Genomic DNA, 22,718 nt, shown 5'->3' on the forward strand with positions numbered 1-22,718 from the left:
TCTCAGCTTTCTCTTTTTAAGTGTCGTTTACATCCCAACCTGGGACACTCACCCATGGACTCTTTGCCTGGTTTGCCCAGAAGCTAAGAGCCTGGACAAGGAGAGGAAGGCAAGAGACTTTCAGAAGAAAAGTCTATAGAAATACCCATTCATACACAGAATATTCAGGAATAAAAACAGCATTTGGAGGTCATCACCCTGTGTGAGTACACATTCCACATTAGCTCCCAGCATTGCCTACTGTTGCTAGGATTCTAATTTGATTCCTATTAGGACCAGAGACCGTGCTTTACACATGACAGAGATTCGGTGACCAGCACCAGAAAATGGCTCTTAGAAACCGAAGTAATTTCAGGAGCTTTGGCAAACAAACTTTACACTTTATTTATTTATTAGTAGAAATAAAAATTTAATCCCAATTCACTTATAATGCTTCCTGGTTATTGACTCCATCCCCATATCTGAACATTTATTGTAATAACACTGCCATTTGTACATTTTTTCTAGCTATACAATATGTGGGAAAGTATATAATTTTTTGGAAATGGGGGCTTTTATGTGAGTTTATATGAATATGCAGGTGGGAATGCACACAGGTGTTCAGGCCAGGGGATGCTCTGGGTGTTATTCTTCCATTGGCATTGCCTGTCTTGCTTTTTGTGATGGATCTGTCATTGGCCTAGGGCTTGCAAATTAGGTGAGACATTCTGGGATTATAAATCCATGACCCCGTGCCTGGCCCTTCAATGCAACTTCAGAGGCTCAAACTGAGGTCTTCACGCCTGCAGAACAGGCACTGCATTGGCTGAGCTCTCTTTCTCCAGCCCCCTTCTTGGTCTCTCAGAGATACGATCTTACTACATAGTCCTATTTGTCTGAGAACTTGATATGTAGACTATGCTGATCTTGAACTTGCAATGATCTACCTGCCTTTGTCTTCCAAGTGCTGGGTTTTCAGAGCAACATCACAGCTAGCAAAAAAAAAAAAGCTAAATAGTCATGAATTAAAGATGAAGTGAGTGGCTGGGAAACTAACTCAATTTCACCATTGTCCATATATTATGACTTTTAGGCAGCCTCCCATGTGGCACACAGTAGAAGCTCCTTCCTGTGTGTTGAACCACCTGAATTCAAGTTGAGAAGGCTGGAACTTAAGGCCAGGCCTTCAGTTACTAGGTAGACTCCTGATGTTTATGGATTCATGGAGTTCATCTTGACATCCCTACTTCTCTAACAAAGGCCACTGATCACTCAAGTCATCCGTTTCATTGGAAAAGATGTTAGGACTTTATTGTAGTGCTATCCGACACTTTGGTATTCCCTGGGAGAGAAAAAGTAAGAGTGCAAAATGTAACATTCACCGACTAAAGAACTGCATCTGGATTTACCTGTCAATCAGCTGAAGGAAAGAACAGAATGGAGTTTCACAAGGTGAACCTGCTCACCTCAGCTTTCTCTTTTTAAGTGTCGTTTACATCCCAACCTGGGACACTCACCCATGGACCTGGTTTGCCCAGAAGCTAAGAGCCTGGACAAGGAGAGGAAGGCAAGAGACTTTCAGAAGAAAAGTCTATAGAAATACACATTCGTACATAGGATATTCAGGAATTTTTTAAAAGCATATTAAGTATCTCTTTAAGGAGCTTAAAATGCTTTAACTGTTTTCTTGTGCTAAACGCCATTCCTAAGCCTAACCTTCACTTCAAAGAGAAGGCATAAAGAAGACTAAAATTCAGTAGTTGTATCAAAGCAAAACACACAACCTACATAAAAGACTCTGAGTTCTTCCACACTTTACTGAAGTCCAGACTGTCTTAAACTAATCTCTCAGTTACGGTGAGTTTTAACAGCAAACCGAGTGCAGGGCCGGGACATCGAGGCCTGCACACGTGAGCTGATTTTCTTGCTTGTGCTGCCAGCCTGAGGCTTTAGAAAAGAGAAACTCAGTTCGTCTTATCTTATTAATATTCAACTCACAGTACAAATTCCACAGTACAACCTTCAAAGACCCCAGTACGCACAGAGATAAATAAGGCAATGCGGAGCTGTACAGTTAATTTCCTTTACAAATAGTGGCAAGAAATCATTAGCATACTGGAGCTCAGCTGGGCAAGGTTGGGAGATGTAAAGCCAGCAGAACATATGTTAGCAAAAGGAGGTAAGTCTAGAGGTGCTTTCTGAGTTGGAGGCCAGCACAGTCTGACCACATCTACTCTACCGTCAACATCCAGGGCCTCCCAGGAGTATTGAACAGCTTGTCAACTAAAAGAAAGGGAAAGTCTTTGGCCAGCCCCTGCCCACCCCTGGCTCCACTCAAGCCCTTTCCTCCACCATTTCTGTAATAGGAAAACACAGCTTCCAGTGACACCCAAAGAACTGTCATGTGAGTTACCAGCTTTCATTAAACACCCGACAGTTGGAAGGTATCATACAACAAGATTTATTTAATAAAAATAGTTTTATTTTACAACTTTTAAAGTAGGCCAGATGATCCAAAGTGCATATTATTGTGGTAACTTCCAAAGGAAGGAAGGATATGTAAAATACAGGAACAGCTATTCTGAATGGATTCAAGCATTCTTCCCTTTAATTGGGTGGCCAGAGAATGAGTTGACACACTCAAAATACATAAACATTCCTAAGTGCTAGGTTATCAGTGACAGTTTAAAAAAAAAATCAGTGTGTCACTGTCATTAATTATTTTTGTTTAGTGAGGATTACCATACATTATCTATGGCCTTCAATGTTCTCCCTCCCTCTTTCCCTTTCTTCCAACCTTCCTATTGTTCTTTGTTTCTTTCTTTTGGTTGGGGGTTGCAGTTTTGTTTGAGACAAGATCTCATTCTACCAATTCTTCCCCAACTCTTGTCTTGAGTAATCCTCCTGCCTCAGTCTCCTGAATATCTAGGACTATTAGAATATGCCACTATAACCAGCTGACAATTTTAATCATAACAAAAATGCACACTCCTGAAACTGTGATGAGGACAGTTGGAGCTCTGAAACACCAGTCAGCACTTGGGAATCTTGCAGTTCCTAGTCGTCTTTATAAGTTATCACCCATGATCAGATTTCCAGGTCCAGAACATGTCAAAAAAAAAAAAAAAACCAAGCAGAATTTTGATTACTCTTTACCTAATGGCATTCCCTGGAGTTTTTGTTGTGATTTATTTTGTTTTAAATTGTCTTTAATAAAAGCATACTTCTGAAAAGTCAGTATAAAACTGTATTGATGGTTTTGGTTGCTGGGATCCTAGTTAACAAGGAACATTTCAGATCTGTGGAAGGAAGGGGAAATTGTGAGTCTGGGTTTCTGTGGCTCTATGGCTGGTAGTGATTCCCTCAAGTTCCCTGAGTATCAGATTCCTCTGAAATTAAAGCAAAGCAGAACAATAGTCAACTCCTCACAATTCCCACATCTTATGATTTCATAATACTTAGGATGCAGAAAGGCACACACTATGAATGTTTTTGTTTTGTTTTGTTTTGTTTTTTGTTTTTTCAAGACAGGGTTTCTCTGTGTAGCTTTGCGCCTTTCCTGGAACTCGCTTTGTAGACCAGGCTGGCCTTGAACTCACAGAGATCCGCCCGAGTGCTGGGATTAAAGGCGTGTGCCACCGCCCCGGCGCTATGAATGTTTTTAAAAATGTAGTTCATCGGGAAGATGGGTTGATGAGGGCCAGGAGCCTGGATTTTAGTTATTGATGCCACTAACCAACTGAATGACTAAGCCAAATTAAACCCTTTCTGCACAAAAAGGGAGGGCAGGGAAATTAAATTAAGGTTTTAAAAGCTGAGTGATTTCATGAAAGTTACTTATTAACCTTCCTCAGTCCCAATTTTCTCATCTAAATTATGAAAACGCTTGAATAGATAGTCTCTGTACTCATCTCTAAGTTCCATTCCTTCAGTGTCAGATTATAAAAGTGTTTGGGGATCACTTCTTGGCCTTTTGGCAAAGATCAAGTGAAAAAAATGTGTGGAGGACCAATGAGATGGTTTGGTGAGTTCAGGCACTTTTGCCTGAAATGCAAGCCTGATGACCTGAGATCAGTCTTTGGAACCAACATGCTGTGGTTTAAATAGGAAATGGCCTCAGTAATTTTATGTTTCAACACTTGGTCCCCAGCTGGTGCTGCTATTTGAGGAGGGTATGGAAACTTTAGAAGGTCTAGCTCTGTTAGAGGAAGTCACTGGGAGTGGGTTTGGAGAATTTATGGCTTCACTCTACTTCCTGTGTGTGGATAAAAAATGTGATCAGCCAGCTTCCAGTTCCTGTCACCATGCATCTTCTAACAAACTCCATCCCTCTGAACCTGTAAGCCAAAATAAAAACTTTTTCTTCCTTAAATTGCTTTTGGTCATAGGTTTTTGTTTATCACATCAACACAAAAGTAATTCATGTGCCATGTAAAGGTGGAAGGAGAGAACTAAAATCAGGAAGTTGTTCCTGGAAAACTGTAGATGCTCCTCACAGACACCATATACCACACATGGGCGGGCAGGGAGATAACAATAGTAGTAGTAGAGAAGGAGGAGGAGGAGGAGGAAGAAAAGAAGAAGAAAGTGTTTGGCCATTTCTATTTTCAGAATTTGCCATATCACTATGAAGGTCCAGGAGCCATTTTCTAAACTAATCATTGTAAAAGCTGACTAATTATCAGCAGATAATTTTTGATTTATTAACATGTGGATTTTCAAATAATATTGTCCAGGTGTTCCCTGGCAGGAAAAGCCAAGCTCGCCAATGGGACACTTCACTCAGTTACCCTTCAGTAAGTGTTCATGGGTTTTCACTACACTCTTAGTGATGACTAAATCTTTGACCAAAGCATATTCCACTTTAAAAAACAAAACACTTGCCTGCTTTGTGCTTCTTTGCCTATAAAAGTGTGACCATAGATACTCACCTCCATTATGGAAGGGCTTTGAAGATTTATGACATTTGCAAGGTGCACTGAGGTCCCGGATGGAAGGTGCTCCGTCTGTTGCAGAGTGTAATTAACATTATGAGTTTACCAAAGAAACATAGGAGTCATTGTTAAAGAGCCTGATGGAGGCTGTCTCAGCCTTTAGTCATGAGACACCTCTTATACAGAGGAAGGTAATAATTTATAGGCACTTCTAAAAGTAACTTGGATATGAAAAGAGTCACTTGTTTTTTAAACTCAGCCAAGTCTTTTCATTAATTGAAGAGTAGCCTTCATAACGTATTCAACGTGCTCCCTTTTCCTTAACTAAGAAGGAAAAAAAACAAAAACAAGTATCATATTCTAAAGGAAGCGACGGAGTTCATGACATTCAGAAAAAGTGACATTCACACAAATTAGGCAAACTATATTTTAGGAAACTGTCGTGTATGGAAGTTTCTGTCCCTTTGGTGGAGGGGGAAGAGAAGCTCCCTCTACCATCTTCTTCATGTTCTTCGGTTCTACAACACACTATGGCAATGTCAGGGCGAAGGGAGACCCACTGCAGGAACCTAAGTCTCACTGTGTGACAACAAATCCCAGCACCTCTCCAGGAGTCAGAAAAAGCTCTGGGTAAAGGCCCAGAGATCCAGAAAATGACCACCAACCAGTTCCTTCTGATAGCTTAGGCCATCAGTGTCACGTACAATGAGGAGTTTAAAAGACTCTCGATGCTGCTTCTGCCTCTGCTGAAGCTGGCGAGGCTAAGAGAGGAGCAGTTATTCTGATTCGATGACTCACAAGCGAGCCTTAGCTACAGGCCGATGCCTCCATCTCCAAGAAGATTGTAAAATACCAAGAAAATATCTGTTCTTATTCTAGACATATATTTTTTTCAGGGCTGAGGGAGAGTTCCAATATCAGAGACATGAATAGGATGATTAAAACAGTCAGCAGTGTGACGCACACCTGTGATTCCAACCCTGGAGAGGCTGAAGCATCCTGTCTTGAAAACAAAATGAAGGTCTGTCTGGAGAGACAGCTCAGTGGGTAAGGAAGGGCACGTGCTCTGCAAGCATGGAAACCTGAGTCTGAATCCCACCACTCATGTAAAAACACCAGATATGGCTGCCTGTGCCCGAAACCCCAACACCCTGTCAGATAGAGACCGAAAGCTCACTGGAGCTGCTGATGACCAGCTGCGTTCTAGATTCAGTGAGAGACTGTCACCTCACAGTCACAAAAAACAAGTTTAACTGGGAATTTTTGAGAAATTAAATCATCTTCATTTAACAAAATATTTTCAAAAACAGAGTTTGAAGTAATAAGATGAAAATAATAATAGAATGAAAATTAGTACGGCTAACCCATTAGTTTTAGTCATGTTTCTGTAATTGTTCTATTTATTAGCATAATGTGTATGTTACCAGTGTCTGTAAAATTACTCCAGTGAGGGCTCTAGGAGAAGAAGGAAACAAAAGGGAAACACACAAATCTGTGGGACAGGGAAACTCTTGTATATGATTTTAATAGTGGACACAAGACACACCTCTGTCAGAACCTGCAGAAGCAGGCAGATGCCTGAGTGAGACAGGACGTAAAACGAAACTCTAATTAATAAGCTATCATTGTGCAACTGTACCAAAATAGAAAACAATGTGAATTTAAAAGGAGAAATCATTGAACTTGCTTAATTTTTCTAAGAACTGGCAGTGGCTGCACACGCCTTTAATCCCAGCACTTGAAAGGCAGAGGCAGGCAGATCTCTATGAGTTCAAGGCAGGGCTGGTCTACAGATCGAGTTCCAGAGCAGCTAGGGCTACACAGTGAAACCCTGTCTCAAAAAAATCAAATAAATAAATAAAATCATCATCTGTTCAAAAAAGGGAAGGAAAACTTCCATGCTACTTACATATGCATCCAATTTAAGTAAAAGGAAGCCAAGGGAAGATTATATTTAAAAACAAAAAACTTATATTCCCTTACCACAGAAACAATCACCAAAAATCAAGCCTGATTGTAACTACTTCTTTAATGGATGGATACTAAGGAGTAAGAAGTTCTTAGTTTATTCTGAAATACAAAAGGAATTAAAGTTGTAAAGAAAGTATCAGTGATGACCACCATGAAATTCACACCTGTCCTTCAACCTCACCTAAGTATAAAATATTTTATATCATATAAGACATCACTATCTTGGGCAGTATGTAGTTGGAGGTTACAAGGGGCAGAGAGTACTATTAGCCAATCAAACAGACAACAGAATTCTGGATGATAGATATTTTTTTCTACTTCCTATTCTGAGAGTCGCAGAAAGCAAGACTACAATATCATGGGGAATAGGAAGTGATATCCTCTAGGATAGGTCGTCTAGAGCAAGTGGTTCCAGGAAGGGAGGTGTGATGCCTCTCCACACTGATGCAAGGCCTTTCCAGCCTGAGTCATCTCAACCACAGTTCATTTAGGTTGTAAAAGCCAGTATCAATGACAAAACAGAAATTGTGTTGAAACTTAGATTACCAGAGTCTCAAACCTGAAAAGCTTGTACTGGCTGCCTCCATTTGGAAAGAGACACCTTCAAGGTCTCTCTTTCTCTAGATAGGACTGTCTTTGGAACTTGAGGAGTGACATTGCAGAGTCACTCAGGTGTGACCATCCCATGAAAAATGAAGAAACTTCCTAAATGTAACTGACAGCATACCCAGGGATAACTTCCTTTTATACTCAGAAACAAGTCTTGGTTACCCACTATCCTACACTTCTTCCTGGACCTCAGGCATGCCTGCTCCATACCCCAGCTCTTGACAGTGATTTGAAGAGTAAGTCCCATCCATGCTGCTCTATACAGCTCTACCCTTGCTGTTTTTCCTGTGGTTCTGTCCATGATACCACTGATATACCCATTTTTCATTAATAAAACTGAGTGTTGTTTAACGTAACCCCGCCCCCAAAAAAGACCTATTAGAAAAGTTTATAAAGTGTCTCTTTATCTTATTTAGTCCTCATGCCCATTCAAAACTGTTTCACTTCCCTGTTCTCATTGTGTAAAGGGGGAAAACAGTGGATCAGCGTGAAGAACTGAGCTACCTGAGGTCACATAATAATTGAGGGAACACAGCCATCGCAGCACCATTAACGAATCATGATGTCACACTGTTCCCACTAGGCCACTATCTTTAAAGAGCTTGTTCTAGATTATTGTACAGTGATCTCCCACCAATAGCCCATAGACCGTTGGTGTGATCTCCATTGAATTCAGTCATCCTTCATTAACGCCTTTTGTTCTTATACTCATTCACTCCCTCATTCATTCACTCACTTAACAACACAGTCAACATGTACGTGTGGAACTTACTAACATAAACTAGATTTCTGGCAAGGCTCTGAGATGATGTAAATAATAAAAGAGATGTGGTCCCTGGTCTCATGAGATTTACAGTTTAGCCAGAAAAACCAATGAATACCAATCACACGAACGACTGTCTAAATCAAACTTTCCTAAATATCACAAAGGAAAGCATAAATGTTTAAGGAAGTATAAAACAGAATGAAATTGCCTGGTGACGCCACAATTGGGCGTGACCAACAGAAGTTTGAGTTTCTTATGTTTGTTTGTTTGTTTTCATTGGGTCTACCTTCTCCTGAGCAAGTTGAAACTTGCCAATTTTATATGTCACCTTCTGAGGACAAGGTTCCCTATGTCTTTGAAAGATGCAATTAGCTAATCTAGGAAATTCACTGTTGTGCCAATATGCTGGAGGGAAAGCTCCTGATGATACCTGTGGAAGACCCTCTTCTCATGTCAGAGGAGATAGCAAGGCTGCCAACATCTGCAGACTTTTGTCTCTAGCTGGGGGAATGTGAGGCCCCTTAGGGTAGGAAAACCTATGGACCAGTGTTTCATGCCTCAGTCAGCTGCCTCCTCTATCTTTATTAAGGTCATTCCTCACCATGGTCTCTCTCTATGTTACCAACACAAAGATGTAAACTTATTGGTACATCCCAGATCTCCCCACTAGCCCATAACTAGAAGAAAGTCCCTGAGGAAAACCACAGTGACTCACCTTAGTGGTGGTGACCTGAGGCCACCTTTTGTAAGAACTTCATGGAAGATCTTCATAGTTATCTCTTGGCTTTGGGCCACCTAATGAGATAGTCTTTATTGGAGTAATAAAAGACAGATGTAACCAGAATGATATTGATCAGCTAGCAAGCAAGATGCCCACAGGCACAAGTGGGAGGTAGCAGCAATTGAATTCTAGTGTCCCTCTTTGAGAGTCTCCATAATGACACCCATTTCACAGGTGTTTCCTGTGGGGCTACCCATTAGTCTGTATTGTGACATTTCTGTAGTCACAACAATATCCTTGCTTCCTAATCAAGACTTTTGTATCCTTTTAACCATCTGTCTAAAACATATAACTCACATCAATTGAAAAGTCAGCCAGTACAAGTACATTCACTGACAGGAATAGCTGGATACAGATGTTCTCAAATAAAATGCCCGGACTTATCTTTCTGTTTTTCTGGGCCTTGTTTGTCTTATGACTAACATGAAGGACACGTTGGCCTATGTGATTTTTTTCAGTTCCTATAATATGTTACTATAAATGATTTATAAAGGTTTAATCAGTGATTATGACTCCCAATGATGTGTTTCTCCCTCCAACTCCTCCCAAGGCAAGCTAGGCAGCACAGTATTTTATAAGCATCCTTCCTTTGCCAACTCTCCATCCTTCCCTGTACCTTCTCCGTCACTGCCCTATTTTCGATTCTATCCTTCCTTCACATGAAAACTTTCCTGCATTCCACCTCTTCTATTGCAAGTTATTTAAATGTGTTCCATGTATAGTGTGTGTGTGTGTGTGTGTGTGTGTGTGTGTGTGTGTATTCTGTTAGTTTGACTGAGAAAAAGTTCTGAGCTACCTCTTTTGCCAGGTTTTTATATTTTCTTTTATTCAGAAATAATTCAATTGTACACAAATAATACAGAATAAGACCACAGGCATTCATTTACTCAGAGCTCAAACTCACCATGTGCTAACATCTTTCCATTTTCCATAAATCCCTTTTAACAAGGCCTATCGCAGGCCAAATTGAGTACCCGACCTTTATCCTGTCTTCTTCCCTAGGGAGGAAGAATGTTCTTTCAGTCACGATTTTGGAGGGATTTTTTTGTTTGTTTGTTTTTTAAAGATTATATCTAATTGTCTTTAATGGTGGGGTGTGTACATGTGAGTGCAGAGCTGAAGGATGCCAGAGGCACCTGATTCCTTGGAAATGGAGTAAGAGATGGCTGTGGCCCAGCGGACACAGGTGCTGGGAACTGAACTCTGATCCCCTGCTGAGCAGCACTCACTCATAGTACTTAGCCCGCTCTTTTTCACTTCTAGCTCATATGTATTTACTCAGAAATGTAAATTAGTATTTGACTGCATCACATGCCGTGTGTATTATTTTATCTATTCTTCTACGCGACGCACTAGTTTCTGGCACCAACTCTGTAGAGAACACGTAGAACCAGTTAGTTCATTTATGCTCTTATTGCCATTATGTGAGCAGACTATAATTTACTGACTCACTCGGGATTAGACAAACTGGAGTAGACAAACATACATTTATGCATTTCCAATTGTATACTTTTACAAACAGCACTCCCAAGAAATATCCTCAAACACTTCCTGCAGATGAGCATTTCCCTCAAGGGTGGCTGCTGCCTATGCATATACTGGGTCCCAGATGACTAAACAACATTAAAGGAAATTTAAGAATTCATATACAGAATATGTAAGAAATTCCTAAACATAAAAGAGAGAAGCAGATGATCCAATAAAATTGATGAAGGTTTTAGAGATTTATCTTTAGAATAAAGATAAATGTCAAATAGCTGTTGAATATTAAAAATTTGTTCTACCCACTAGTCATCTAAAGAAACTGAAATGAAAAAAAGAGAGAGAGAAAGAGAAAGTGGACCGTTATCTCAAACATATCAAAGTGGGCAAAATGAAGAAGCCTGAAAAGAATGCTAGGGCACGGATTCAGGGACTCTCCATGGGAGGGTGACAAAGTAGCCTTCTCTCCCTGGATCTTGGTTATTCATGCATAAAATAAAGGTGATCTGTAAGAATCCTTCAAGGTTCAACATTTCCGAAATCTCTGTCTATTTGACTAAATATGTTGTTACAAGGACACATGTGGAGATACAGGAAGAAAGACAGATTATCTATCTCATTCATTAGGTCAGGTTCTGCTTAGGATGGGCATAACCTCTTCAGGTGTACATTTGTGGGTGCTGAAAGACACAGAGGGTCGAGGTAAAGAATCCAGGAGCATAAAGGCTTTGTAAGCAATACTCAAGAGTTTAGATTCTATCCTAAGACCAAGGGGTAGCCATGGGTAGCTTGAAGGAGAATGCACAGTTGAATCATAGCTCAGAAAGTTCACTCTTGAAGACGTAGGACAAGACAGTAAGCAGGAGATGGAGCTGAGTTGTGTGCCTGGTATCCAGCAGGTCTGACAGATTTTGGAAATGGCATGGGGGGGGGGGGGGGACATGACTCTCCATGGCCGGCTTTGACTAGATGTTTGAGGAAGAGGAGGCCTAGGGAGAGCTTTTAGGCGTATAGCTTAAACAATGTGGTAAAGAGATGCTATTCACACAGTGGGTCACAGATCACAGAGCAGAGAGAGGTGTGAATCTCATGACCCTGTTGTGCAGCTGGCGTGTGGGGTATCTGAGAGATAGAGAGTGCAGATGAAGTAGGATGAAGGACGCTGAAACTCAGAGCAGTATTGCCTCCAGATTTCGACTTGAGCATCACCACCATAAAACAGGGAGTTGAAACTGCACTAGTAAACAAGCTTATCTAGCAGAACATCTAGAGTGAGACTTAAGGGCAAAGGAAAGTGAGAAGTTATCTGAGCTGTAGAAGAAAACAACAGAGTACAGTCTGATACACACGCGCGCACGCGCAAACATACACACACACACGCACGCACGCACGCACGCACGCACGCACGCACGAGCGCACACAGAAAGGGGGACTACATGTATGAATATATGGAATCAACAATCCTACATGAATTTTCTGCCCCTTAATGTGGTTGTCTGTCTTTCTTATGCTGATGGCTTTTCAGGGAAGTCTTGTGATGTCTTACGGAACTAGCCTCTCCTAGTATTGGATGAATGTATGGTTGTACTTGGGCACCGTGGTGGTCTCTGGAGAATCTACCCATAATTTTGGCAGTCTCTTAGAGGCATCTGTCAAGTAGGCAGGTCACTTCTGGGTTCCCCGTGCTTGTTTCTCACATCTGAGTAGTACCAAGCAAGAGCGTAGTACCAAGTAGTACCAAGAAAGCTCCCTTCTTAACATCCTTGGAAGCTTCCAACATGTAGACTGCAATGGTGCACTTAGGAATCTAGGCAAACATAGGGTTGTCCCTCCAATTTTAGAAGAAAAAAACCAGTAGAGCCATTAGAATTTGTGCTGAGCTCTGGCACAGTATGTATCATGTGCTATTGCCTTGGACGGTGTGCTTTCCCAATGACTATGTGTGCACTGTCAGCTCTGAACTTTCCCCAAAGAAGAGGGGGCCTGATATTGCCTGCTTCTACCTCCTCCCCAACACTCAGGTCTTCTCCAACTGGTACCATTTATACTCTGAGGATTTTTTTGTGGTTTTTGTTTTGTTTTGTTTTGTTTTTTGAGACAAGGTTTCTCTGTGTAGCTTTGTGCCTTTCCTGGAACTCACTTGGTAGCCCAGGCTGGCCTCGAACTCACAGAGATCCGCCTGCCTCTGCCTCCCGAGTGCTGGGATTAAAAGCGTGCGCCACCACTGCCCGGCTACTCTGAGGTTTTAATCATCTACTTACTAACCAAGCCTGTATGTCATTGTCCAATTAAAAATAGGTATAAAGACAGAGCAAAACCTCTGGGGTTTGTGTGTTACCTTCCTAGCCCGGGTTGCACAAATAACAGAGCTGGTGACTGCAGAAATGCTCTGGGAAGTGTGCCTTGGGGAGATCAACAGAGAGAGGACAGCATAAAGCAAGGGACTGGGGGGGGGGGGCGGTGAAAGTGAGGTCTCGGGGACACAGAGTCCAGTGCCCTGTCTCTTGCAGATATTACAGAGAGAGGAAGAGGAAAAGGGAGAGAGAGAAGACAGCAGTGTGTGTCAAAACACTGTCACTTGAAGGCTAGGCTTTAAAAGATTAAGAGAAGGAAACTTGCAAGCGCTGTGTGCAGAAATTTGCAGTCATGTTTTCAAATCACTCCTGAGATGAGGTGCTGAAAGGCCCATAGACCGGGGATTTGTGCATAATCGGATCATTCAAAAACATATAAATGGCTGCCAGAGCAAAGTACAATGTTCACTTTTGAAATCACAAAAAAAGCTTTGTTTTCAGTAGGGCTGAACTGACTAAAGCTTAGTTTCAGTGAAGCATGTTTTTGCTTTGGGTGTCATTATTTAGTTTGGCATCTACCGTCCAGGGAACCTTTTTCTTACTTCAACTGTTGTTTTTCTTGTGCTGCTACAACTGCAAAAGTCGAAGCAGGATCCTGATGCTGCATACTTGAATGAGAACCGGCCCCCTGTTTACCTTTGATTCTGATAAAGCCCGTGAGGGAGCAAGGGGTCTCCATTACTTGCCAGGACTTGAAAAGCTGATAGTTGTAGGCCTTGTCTCTTCAGCAATCTGGAAAATCAAGTTTAGCTGGTTTGATCAAAGACCTTGGGAGTCAGTTGAGAGCCCTTGCATGCAATAACTATAGATACTGTATACATCGGCCAGCCAAAGGCCAAAAAGCTAATAGCTCTGGGAGAGATAAAGGATTATGTATGTTGTGCTTTCAAATGCCAAAGGATAAAATTCGCCATTTTAATATGGCGGCTAAGGTCTGTATGATTAGACGTTCAGACAAACAAAATACTCTAGGTCTTAGAGACTTAAATCATTACAATTACATATTTTTAAAAAGATCTGCTTCTGTCTGTCTGCTGCCTGGAATCCAGTGAGGGGCAGGGAATAAAATCCCCACTTCTAGTGACGTTCGTCCAGAGAAAAGAGAACAGTTTCAGGTAGTTGTGGAGTGAGATTGCCTCATATTTTTGGCGTCCTTTTTCATCCAAACTTCTTGCTACAACACCTGTACAGACAAGATGATTTTGATTGAGATTGATGTGGTAGGGGCTGGCACACATTCTTTCTCGGACGTCCTCCTTTTGGGCAAGTCAGTCATGCAAGAGAAACTGCGCTCTTCTGCCAAGACTTGATTCCCTAGCTCAGAAAACTGTATGTTTCAACACGAGGAATTAGAAAAACTAAAGCTGAAAAGGATTGGTCAGGTCATTTGTATCTGATCTTATGAAATAACCATCTAACTGGGTCTCACGGGCTTATTTCAAGTCCTCTGATTTTATTTTTATTTATCTTATTCAAAAGGCAGGCTCTTGGGGCAGGGCAAATGAATCAGTTGGCAACCTGCTTGCTATGCAAGTATAAAGAGAGCTGAGTTCAAATCCTTAGCACCCAGGGCAAAGTTAGGCACGGCAGTACCTGTGATTCCAGGTAGGGAGGCAGAGAAAGGAGGATGCTGGAGCTCAACAGCCTGCAATTTAGCCAAACTGATGGGTTCCAGGTTCAGAGAAAGACCCTGTCTCAGAATAAGGTAGAGCAATAGAGGAGGACACGTGATGATGACCTCTGGCTTTCACACACATGCACATGTACTTGCCCACACACTGTCCATATGTATCCATGCATACAACACACACACACACACACACACACACACACACACACACAGAGCAGCATCTTCCTTGACACAACTATAAGCTACTGACTGTACCTTTAGCCAGCATTTTTAGAACACAATATTAAATCACGCCCAAGACAGTGAACCATTTCTTACCTGAACGTGTGTAAACAGTATTGTGTCTACCTGCAAGGAAGATTGTTGATTCTTAAAATGGACACTGGTTTTAATTACTAATTAAAAATCTCTGTGAAACAACTGTTGAGAGGAATTACACACACACACACACACACACACACACACACACACACACACGAGAGAGACAGAGAGAGAGAGAGAGAGAGAGAGAGAGAGAGCACAGTGACCTGGCATTATACTGAATTACAGGCACACTTGTGACACACAAGTGAACCTGCCTACAAGTCACAAGTCACTGGATGCCATATGTGGTGCACAATAATGAGCAATGCCTTATTTGACTTTTGTACCAATTAAAAACTACATCGGCTGGTGGTGGCTCATGCCTTTAATCTGGAGGATCTCTGTGAGTTCGAGGCCAGCCTGGTCTACAGAGTGAGATCAAGGACAGGCACCAAAACTACACAGAGAAACCCTGTCTAGAAAAAGCAAAAAAAAAAAAAGATTTAAAAAAAAAAACCACTTACATCGTTGCTAAGAATCAATGTATTAAAAACATACATTCTTATTAGGCATGTTCCTGGGCCTCAGAAAGCTGAGAGGTGGCTCTCGGATTACAGGGCACTATTATTAGGTTCTCAAAGTATTTTCTTAATCACTTGCGTTTTTTCAAGGGAATGCTGGAGTCCACGTCGTCGAGTAAACAAGGTCCCATTGTGCTCTAAATGGCCATCGTGGGTCTTTCTTATTTCCGTGTTGTTTTTTCCTACTCACGCCACCAAATTTCACTTCTCGGAATAGGGACCTGAACCAAAGTCAAACATCATAAAGATATTTGCTCAGTATAAACGGACTTTTATGGACTGAAAAGCATTTTTTTTTTACAGTGTAATCTACATTTTTGTAAGGCCTTGTGGAAAATCCCTGATGATTGAACGGCCCTTAAAGACTTAAAGCCATGCATTTGCCACAAAGCTTTCGAAACTCCTAGGGGACAGAGGGGCGGGAGAGTGCGTGTTTTCCTCGTTGTCCATAGAACAAAAGATTGCTTTTAGGGACCTTTAGGCCTCCTTCCCTTTTCTGGCCCTCAGTTCATATCACCCATAAATGAACAGTGAGAGACCCTCCCAGCTGCCCTCTGTCTGTCCCTACAGCCCTCTCAAGCCCTCTGTCCCGCCATGACTTCCAAGTCCTTGTCCCATCCTCCATCTTATAAATGCTCCCTGAGTTTTGCCCAACCACACAGACTTTTCTTTTTCTTGTTCCTTAAGACTCGCCTTATTTCTTAGGTATCTGTGTGTGAAGCAGGGTACATACACATGTGTGCAGGTTTCAGAAAAGTCCAGAAAGGGATGTCAGAGCTCCCAGAGCTGAACCACAAACTAGGGTGCTGGGAGCCAGCTGTGGCCCCCCACAAAAGCTGTAAGCACTCTTAACCAAAGAGCCATCTCCAGTCCCAGATTCTCCTCTTTTAGCACATTGTTTTCAGTTCTCAAGCCTCGTTTAGCTGAACAATATCTTCATCGAACATTCCAATGAGCTCAAGGTGTCACAGGCCCTTTCCTCCCCTTGGCCTGAAATGGCTAGGACACAAAATCCCCTTGTCTGTCCAACAGTGCATGATCCCAACCCACAGCTCAGGAGCGGCCCCTTCCCTTGTTCCTAGCTCATGAGGTGTGTGACTAAGAGAAAACTCCATGCCAAGCTTTGTGATTTTTGCACCTCAATGGATTTTTCTGAGTGATTGAAAAATGAGGGGAAATTATTGTTGATTTGCTACAATTACATATTCCCCTGACGGCATAGGACATTTGAACATGCTTGCTCATGTGCAAGGGGTAAACCTTGAGAGCCCCAGGTGAGATGTGTTTGTAGGACTTGGCCTTGGACCTACACTGCGCTGTCTTGGACTCTAGGGAAACTCATGCCTGACTCCCCCTCCTCAACACTTTCTACCACTCCCCTGTTCTGCAGAACCCAAATGGAAAAAACATCAACCAAACTTCAACTGTCACACTCGGGACAGCAAATGACAACAGCAAAGGTCTAACTCCTTTTTCCTTTAGAAAAAAAACAACAAAAACAAAACCCTTCTGAAACAGCTCGCTCCGTGTAAATGGCAGCAAAGAATGTTCCCTTTTTTCTTAAGATTATAACTGGAAGGCGTGAGGCTTGACAGTTTTGTGTGTGTTGTTTTCTCAGACTCACCACGTCTCTTTCCACTCCGTTGTTTACCGATCAACCATGGCCTTGCTCAGCACACACTAGGGCTGAGTCCTCTAACTAGACTTTTTGCCACTCACAGATTGGCTTTCAGTTGGAAGCCACGTGTTGATTTTTCACATTAGCAGCCTCCGCTGTGAACATCTCTAACCAGTACGCCTTTTCACACAGCACATGTACCAGTTAAGCATCCGATTGTCTGAAGAGATTGGACCACCCTGAGTGTGGTGGTGCTAAGGCAGGAGGGCCTCAAGGTTCTGGCCAGCCTGGGCTACACAGTGAGATCTTGTTGGAAAATGAAGCAAAAAACAAAGACAAAAAAAAAAAAAAAAGATAAAGCTAGAATTATTTAGAGAAAGTTTTCTTTATATGAGTAATAGTTTCTCTTGTGTTATAATAAAGTTCTTCAATAAACATGTTGAACTCAGCACCAAATGACATACTTTAGTTTTGTTTGGTCATAAATTTCTATTTATAAGTTTATCAAAGATTTGACATGAATCCAAACTTAGCATATGACTTTCTGGCCAGGCATAGTGGGATATGTTTATAATCTCAGCATTTGGAAGGTGGAGGCAGAAGGATCAGGCCACATAGTGAGTTAGAGAACAGCCTGGGCTACAAATAACCCTCCCTCGAAAAAAGTGTGCCTTTCTTAGAGACTTTGGAAATGTCACGTGGACTAAACAAAGTCCTTGATTTCCCCCCTTAAACTGGATCTGATTCTACAGCCATTTCTATTTCAAGTTTTTACCTTCATCCTCATTTTCCCTGAATCACAGATGAGGATTCCTGGTGGTTCCACTCTGTCTAATACAGACCTGCAAACAGTTAGGCCCAAGATGAAGCAGCATCCCAGACAACAGCCTGACAAGCTGAGTGCAGTGTGACCCAGATGCTCTGGGTGCAGAGACCTGTGCTTCAGAGAGGGTGTGAGGAGGGCTTCACCCTGTAGGCATTTTTGGAGCTAAGGTTTGAAAGGTGAGGAGAAAAGACCGCAGAGTCCACTGAGGCACAGATAAAGGACGTGATCAAGGCAGGAACCAGGTTACAAAACACTCCTGCCTCCTAAGCATCCTTACTAACAATGCCCTGTGTTGGTCACATCTCCATCAAGGCTTCCCCGGCCTTCAGACTAATATCCTCAGGTCGAATGCCTCGTTTTCCATCTATCCGCTGATGTAGATTCCCTTCTAATCATCCTCTATCAAGACCATGCTGGGCTGAGACCGTGCCCGGTGATAGGGTCCTCTATAGAGTAGCTGTGGGAGGCTCTAGCTTAAACCACTCACACTGCTGAAACACTGAGACTGGGTCGGCTGGTCACGTGGTTGCCTTGCAAGCACTGTGACCTTAGTTCAATCCTCAGAACCCATGTTAACAAAACCCTGGGTGTAGGAGCATGTGTTTGTAAACACAGCACGGGAAGACAAGCAGATGCATGGCTCACCAGCCAGTCAGCCTAGCATGATTAGCCAGCCTGTCCCTGCTCCTCTAGCCTCCAGACACACATGCACCACAAAGGTCTGTCTATACCCACACACATATGCAGAGAGAGAGAGAGAGAGAGAGAGAGAGAGAGAGATCTTTACTACTCTAAAGTATCACAATGAGATGTAGTCCACCCTATGGTGCCTCTTCTTGGAAAGTCCTTATCTGCTCTGGGCTTATGTAAGTTCTACTCGTGATACCCTCTGAAGACTTCCGGACTCCTCTGGGTGGAATAAAAGGAACTTACTTACCTTTATGCCGTTGTATCTCACAGCTCCTGTCTCAGCCAGTCCTGCACCAGACTTATATGTCCTTCCTCTCCCTTCCCCTTCACACCACAGACTCCCTGAGAACAGGGCCCGAGTCCTACAAGAGGTGCCTGATAACCGTCCTTCCTAAGACTTGAGCTCTCCACTGCTCAGTACACTGAATTGACATGAATGAATGGTTAGTGAGTAAGAAAAAAAAAAAAACTTAATTTTATCTACATAATTATAGCTAAACTGATACAGACGGGTACTCTGCAATTTCTACTGTTTCCAAGTCTCAACTGGCTATTGAATCATGGGTAGATTTCCTGATAGACTTTTTTATATTACCAGGATGTAATAGCATAAGAACATGATCTAGCTGCTTGACTTACTGTCAAAGAAGTCTCTCGGTTTGAGAATGTGTACAGGAAAGGCTCTGCAGTATTCTTCCTTTGCAAGTGAAATACAGTTTTAGGGCAAAATATTCCCTTTTGCTTCTTGATGCTTTTAAATTTTAAAAAAAAATGGTCTTATTCTCACACAAGGTAGAAAAATTGCATTGTAGATAAATGCATCTTGCACTAATTGCATGCCCCACCTAAAATAAAATTCTCATGATCTCTAGTTATACACAGAAGTTTAATACAAACGGTTCTACTTACACTAATTGTTGAATGGCTTCAACTTCTCTGCAGTGCATAAGACCTTAACAACAATAGTGTTCCTGTGAAGCTGTAGCTGATATAAGGTAAACAAAATATTAAGGAAATTTTACTTCCTTTGGCTTATTTCCTTAATGGAAGTAGAAGAGACCATATTTTCTCGTTTCTGTTATTACCTTTTTAATAGGTTGGGGACACTTACACTAATGGGCAGTTTTCAGTCACTAACTCTCTGCATCAGCCTGGTATAAATTCTGTTGTTCTCAAGCTGCTTACACAACTCATGGTCTCAGAATTGATCCCTATCCCCATGTCTGTGCGACACTGATATCAACCTGTAAAGCCATTGAACAGACATTGCTCTTGATGCTGCAAAGCAAAACTCATATCTGACTAACTCCAAACAGAAATAAAACCAAAATAGTGAATAAGAAAGTTTTCTAATCTGCATTCAGATTAAAACATGGACTTTAGACTGGAAATACTGTTTCAAAAACTTGAAGAGTTCTTCTGCTCATTGAACTGTGATTGAGTCAAAAATTTCATTGATTTTCATCTGTTTGTTTGTTTGTTGTTTTTGAAACAGGACCTTGCTCAAGGACCAGCTCAGGCTGGCCTTGAACTCATGGTGATGCTCTTGTGTCAGCCTCTTGAAGGCTAAGAGTATACGTATGTGTCACTGCAACCAGCACAGTTGACAGAACCCTCAGTCCAATTTGTTTTTAGATATTTGTTTTGTTTCCCTGGTTACCAATAAAAGTAAGTTTGTCATTCAAGATAAACTTTTTTGGGGGGAGGAGGAAATGCTGGTGAGAAAGCTCAGTGGGAAAAGTGTTTGCCTGCCACGCAAGTCTGAGGATACGAGTTCAATCCCCAGAACCCACGTAAAGGGGAAAAGAGAGAAGTGACACCACAACATTGTTCTTTCACCTCCTCATATATGTGCCATGACATATGGGTATCCACCACACTGACACATTGTGCATATGGCAATAAATTATTATTATTGTTGTTGTTACTATTATTATTGTTATTATAACTATTGGTTTTTCAAGACAGGGTTTCACTGTGTAGCCCTGGCTGTCCTGGAACTTACTCTATAGACGAGGCTGGTCTTGAACTCAGAGATCTGCCTGCTTCTACCTCCCAAGTACTAGGATTAAAGGCATGCATCAGCACTGCCTGGCTAAATTAAAAATAATTTAATTCAACTTAACCATGACAGAAAGGACTCATGCCCACGCTACCCCCTTAATCACAGCAGGACACCATTGTTCCTCAGACATCGTGTTGGATTGCCCCCAGCATCTGCCTTCACCTGAAATGACTTTACTTACCTGTTTGTCTTAGGCTCACTGATTGAATCCTGCATCAATCTTTCTCTCTACTGCATCTTTCTCATTCCCATTGTGTAACAAAGCAAGAGCTTCTTGACTCCATGTCTCTTCAGCTGCTGTTTGCCTTACTGCAAAGGGCAGAGAGGGTTTCTTTTATTTCCACCTCTATTTTCGGATTTGCCATTCTCTCCTGAACTTACTCCCGTCAGATCTGGGTTATCTTTGTCTCGCTGTGGAAAAAAAATACACAAAGTAAACAACTTAAACAAAGAAAGGAGTCGTTTCGGCAGATGGATTCAGAAGCTTAGTCTATGATCAGTTGGCCCCACTGTTCTTAGGGAAGTAGCAAGGCAGAAGATCACCGTCCTGTAGACCATGACAGCTCTCTAGGAAGGCCAGGAAGTACAAAGAAAGAGATGAAAGACCTGTTCCAAGAGCACACTCCCAAAGACCTCCAACTTCCTTTCACTAGGTCTCACCTCCTGAACTTCTGCCACCTGCCAACCTGCCAACTAAGCCTTCAACATATGAGGTGTAGAGGGACACTTGAAATCAAAACCATACTAGGGTCCCTGTCCCTACTTCATGAAACTGCTTTTATCAGTGTCATCAATCACCACTTTACCAATTCCAATAGCTAACTCCCAGCTACTATCTGCCTTTGAATGGAACCATTTGACAAACCCAATCATGTCACTCTCCTTGGGATGTTTACTCCTCTTGGCTTGTGGGACTCTGTTTCCTGTTGGTTCTCCTATAATCCCACAGGCCACTCCTTGGTTAGGTCTTCACCATTTTAAAGATCAAGAGGCCAAGTTCAGTCTTTCCATCTCTCCTAATCTACATTCACCATGTCACCTTATTTAATCCTACAGCTTTAGGATCACCCATATGCTGATAAATTCTCAACTATTTTCAACCCAAAGATAAATCAACTCAAACGACCTAACAAACTACCCAAAAAACAATGGCCTAAAACAACAATTGTATTAGTATAGGCCACAAATTTTAATAATTTATTTATTTTTATTTTATGTGCATTGGTGCTTTGTCTGTGTGTATGTCTGTGTGAGGGTTCCCTGGTTCCCTGGAACTGGAGTTACAGAGAGTTATGAGCTGCCATATGGGTGCTGGGAATTGAACCCAGGTCCTTTGGAAGAGCAGTCAGTGCTCTTAACCGCTAAGCCTTCTCTCCAGCCCCAACACAACTTTTAATAACTAGATGGTCCACCAAGGGATGCTCATGGACACTTAACTGATGATACATGGACAGATTTAGAGGACCAAGATGGCTGGCTTCCTTCATACATTTAAAGGCCCAGTTACATAATATGCAGGACCCACTGGAGGTGGGGGGAAGAAGAACCTTTTTGAGTATCTAGATTATTTGTCCTGTAAGCGTGTCTATGGGAAATTGTCTTGATTATGTTAATTGATGTGGAAAAACTCATCCAACTGAGCTGGAGTGTGTAAGTACAAAGAGCGAGCTGAGTACTAAGAACCATGTACACCTTCATTTCTGTTTGCTCTTGACTGTGGATGTGATGTGACTAGCTAGTTCAGCTTCCTGTAGCATTGACTTACCTGTGACAATGGGTTATAACCTGGCATTGTGAGCTACAATAAGTGCTTTCTTCTTTAAGTTGCTTTCTGTCAGGGTATTTTATCACAGCGACAGAAGGAAAATGAAGGGACCACTTGCTCAGAACTCACTAAGAACTTCAAGAAACCAATACAGTGGGCAGTCTTTACACAGCTACATGACTATGTTTCCTTGGTCATATTCTGTAGAATCATGGAGTAAGCAGGTTAAAACGCAATCTCCTAGCCCCATTCCAGAATTACCAAATCAGGACCTCTAACATTTACCTATGGAATCAACATTATTTATATGCTTCATGATAGAGTTTGAAACTGACATTTCAGTGTCCAAATACACACCTAAGTT

The sequence above is a fragment of the Peromyscus eremicus genome, chromosome 9 (genome assembly GCF_949786415.1).
Source record: "Peromyscus eremicus chromosome 9, PerEre_H2_v1, whole genome shotgun sequence".
Taxonomy (NCBI): Eukaryota; Metazoa; Chordata; class Mammalia; order Rodentia; family Cricetidae; genus Peromyscus; species Peromyscus eremicus.